Raw genomic sequence first — 4,633 nt, 5'->3', positions numbered from 1 at the left:
TTACTGTTCGAACGAAAAGCATCTCCGCGTGTACGAACGAATCTGCCGCGGCGCGGCATCGAATTTTCACCAAACCTCGATAGATCGATCGATACCAATCAACACTAAGCGCGCCGCGGTTGTGGCCTACTTGGACGGTGAAACGCGTGGCGCCGCCGCTGGCGACAGCTTTTCGAATTTCGGTTCCGTTGCATCCGTCAGCTGTGCGCGTATGGGTGGTTTTACATCGCGTGGCGCCGAATTTGTGCGATTGTGAAGGCGCTTATTGTTTTGTGATTGTGCGTTGTACTTGAATGTCGGTCAGCATCAGTAACTGCTCAGCTCTCGGGTAAATCCATGTTTCCACCTACTTTATTTCCAATGCATTGTGTTCTACAAGTTGAATCAACAAAGAGAAGCTTGAATCAAATCCTGTCAGTTCTACAACAACAAACCACAAGTAGGGCTGAAAAAGGGCGTAAAATAAATTGCGGTTACAGACAGCAGACGGAGAATCCCATCATCCAATTATTCGTCAAACTCACGCGTTTGATGGAATAATGGCCGCGTCGACGTTTGCGATGCTGCTAGTTTGAAAGATGAGCAACCATCACAGCAAGTGTGGTCGGTTTCGGTTGGTGTTTGAATGATGAGTAGGCCTTGCGGTTGCTACTGGATACTGTACACGGTGCAGAACTATAGGAGGAGTCGATGAACGAACGAGTGGTGATAAGCCAAACAACAACGGTGAAGCCTCATCCGTATCAGTTCAGCTGGTTGGATTGAGAATCATCCATCCGTCGTTCTCCCTTTTCCTTCCTCGCAGTTTAGTTAATCTTGTTCGAATGGAAATGCGATGATCGTGTTGCGGAGCAAGACGAAACTTTGAAGCAGATTAGGAGGGTAGACGATGTCTCGCTCTCTAACAAGACATAAATCAGCATTATAAATGCTAACTAATGCACTAAACCAACAGTAAATGTGTTACAGAACTGAACAAAATTTCGGACCACAATCTGATGATTATGAATGATCGTTCAATTTGATTTAGTGTTATTAGGAAATATTAGATCAAAATGGTAGATCTAGATCTTATCGGCAACAAGTAGATTGATCAAATTCTTTGTTGCGTGTTTTTTGCCTTTTTCGTCTGACAATTCTCTTTTCTGGTTTAAATTTTTATTGCCTTTCTCGTACACCAAAGTGTACTGAAAGGCTATATGTTCACTCACAAAAACGAATTTTCGTTAGAAGGCTCGGAGGGTCGAGTCACATATACCAATCAACTCAGTTCGACGAATTGAGATGATGTCTGTATGTTTGTATGTATGTCTGTCTACAAAATGTCACTTATTTTTAAGGCACTTCCCATAGGCCATATGATTTTACGGATTATAGCTCGAATCGAACCGGAATTTTACCACATTGTTTGTTATTGAAAATGATCCGGATCGGTCAAGGCGTTCCGGAGTTCTGACCATTTTTAGTCAACCGGATCAGCACCGTTAGAACTGGCCGTATATAAAACTGAACCAAGCCCCACCATGCGACACATCAAACTGCGGAGATTTTTGTAACCTTTAGCATGGTTGACGAATTTTACTGGAGACCAAATGTCGGCCCAAAATTCAAGATGCCGGTTGTGTAATAGAGTTTTAGGCCTTAACCCGTTTCGGTCCTAGTTGGGAATTTAATTTAAAAAAAAAACGCGCTTGGGGTGCGTTCGGAGGGCACTTCTCAAACGTTCCCTACACATGACATTTTTTCTCGCATAATTCTAAAAACAGGCTTGTCATGATTCATTCTTCATAATTTTGTATACTAAGTATATTGAAGGAATATTCAAAGGTTTTTTTGACATATTGGCCGCCATCCCGGATGTTCCGGGAACCTGGGACCATCCGGGGGAATGGCCATTTTCCAAACAGTTATGAAACATGGCTTGCGACATATCAATCTTCATGATTTTGCAAATGAAGTATGTTAGAAGAGAATTTAGAGGTTTTTGGACATATTGGCCACAATTCCGTATGTTCCGGGAACCAGGAACCACCCGAGGAAGTGGCCATTTCTCAAACAGTTATGAATCAAGGCTTGTTACATATCAATCTTCATGATTTTGCAAAACAAATATGTTAGAGTAGAATTCAGAGGTTTTTGGACATATTGGCCACAATTTCGGATGTTCCGGGAATCTGGAACCACCCAGGGAAGTGGCCATTTCTCCAAACAGTTATGCAACATGGCTTGCGACATATCAGTCTTTATGATTTTGCAAAACAAGTATATTAGAGTAGAATTCGAAGATTTTTGGACATATTGGCCACAATTTCGGATGTTCCGAGAACCTGGAACCACCTGGGGAAGTGGCCATTTTCCAAACAATTATGATACATGGCTTGCGACATATCAATCTTCATGATTTTGCCAAACAAGTATGTAAGAGTGAAGCTCAGAGGTTTTTCATCCGGAGTATTATCCAATATGTCCACAACCATCTGGATTCTCCTCTAACCTACCTAATTTGCAAAATCATGCAGATTGATATGTTGCAAGCCATGTTGCATAATTTATTGGGGCATGGTCACTTCCCCGGGTGGTCCCCGGTTACCAGAATATTCAAGATGGTAGCCAATATGGCCAAAATTCGCTGAATTCTACTCTAACATACTTCATTTGAAAATTCATGAAGATTGATATGTCGCAAGCCATGTTTCATAACAATTTGGAAAATGGCCACTTCCCCGGCTGGTTTGAGGTTCCCGGAACATCCGGGATGGCGGCCAATATGTTCAACAGTCTCTGAGTTTTACTCTTACTTACTTATTTTGCAAAATCATGAAGATTGATATGTCGTAAGCCATGTTTCATAATTGTTTGGAAAATGGCCACTTCCTCAGGTGGTCCCAAGTTCCCGGAACATCCGAAATTGTGGCCAATATGTCCAAAAACCTCTGAATTCTCCTCTAACATACTTGTTTTGCAATATCATGAAGATTGATATATCACAAGCCTTGTTTCTTAACTGTTTGGAAAATGGCCACCTCCCCGGGTGGTTCCAGGTTCCCGGATTATCCGGGATCGTAGCCAATATGTCCAAAAACCTCTGAATTTTCCTCAAACATACTTGTTTTGCAAAATCATGAAGATTGATATATCGCTAGCCATGTTTCATAATTGTTTGGAAAATGGCCACTTCCCCAGGTTGTTCCAAGTTCCCGGAACATCCGTAATTGTGGCCAATATGTCCAAAAACCTATGAAGTCTCGTCTAGCATACTTGTTTTGCAAAATCATGAAGATTGATATGTCGCAAGCCATGTTTCATAACAATTTGAAAAATGGCCACTTCCCCGAGTGGTTCCAGGTTCCCGGAACATCCGAAATTGTGGCCAATATGCCCAAAAACGTCTAAATTATCCTTTAACATACTTGTTTTGCAAAAACATGGAGATTGATATGTCGCAAGCCATGTTTCATAACAATTTGAAAAATGGCCGCTTCCCCGGATGGTCCCAGGTTCCCGGAACATCCGGAATGGTGGCCAATATGTCCAAAAACCTCTGAATTCTACTCTAGCACACTTGTTTTGCAAAATTTTGAAGATTGATGTGTCGCAATCCATGTTTCATAACAATTTGGAAAATGGCCACTTCCCGGGTGGTTCCAGGTTCCTGGAACATCCGGGATGGTGGCCAATATGTCTAAAAACCTCTGAACTCTACTCTTACATACTTGTTTGACAAAAACATGAAGATTGATATGTCGCAAGCCATGTTTCATAACTGTTTAGAAAATGGCCACTTCCCCGGATGGTCCCAGGTTCCCGGAACATCCGGGATGGCGGCCAATATGTCAAAAAACCTTTGAATATTCCTTCAATATACTTAGTATACAAAATTATGAAGAATGAATCATGACAAGCCTGTTTTTAGAATTATGCGAGAAAAACTGTCATGTGTAGGGAACGTTTGAGAAGTGTCCTCCGAACGCACCCCAAACGCGACCCGGAACATCCGGAACCAAATCCAGACAATCCTAATTTACTCAAACTATGCGTCTGTAATAATAAAAAGATAATTGAACATGTTTGCAATCATATTGCTTGTGTTTTTTACAAGTAATCAGTGGTTAAAAGGAAGTTGGTCCATTTTTGACCCGATTTGACCCATATAACCCCTTCAATAACTCAGATCCCAAGGACCAAAATACCATTTTAATATTTTTCCATACAACTAGAGATGTAGCGCGATCTTCTTTCAAAATTTCGTAAAAATCGGTTGGAAAATGAAGTCACAGTGATTTTTTGAAATTAAATTCCCAACTAGGACCGAATCGGGTTAAAACTATGCTATATGGAGGTTATTTGCTACGACCAGAATATCCAAGATGGCGGCCTAAAATTCAAGATGGCAGCTATCTAACTGGAGACTGATGACGGGTGAAAACACTCAACTACAGAAAATTGAATGGAAATTTAGCCCTGTCAGCTCTCGCTTTCAGCACGCTGCGTGCGAGTGTGAGTACCTATTTCATTTCGCTCCCGTGTTGCTGATCGGAAAGCAACATTGACAGAAAAACCAAAACGAAGAAAATGGAAAAAGCAAAATATCGCTATCAAAAAGGCCTGTCGAAAAATTGCAGCACTGGTTGGA

The sequence above is a fragment of the Aedes albopictus genome, chromosome 3 (assembly GCF_035046485.1).
Source record: "Aedes albopictus strain Foshan chromosome 3, AalbF5, whole genome shotgun sequence".
Lineage (NCBI taxonomy): Eukaryota > Metazoa > Arthropoda > Insecta > Diptera > Culicidae > Aedes > Aedes albopictus.
This window is presented reverse-complemented; position numbering follows the sequence as displayed.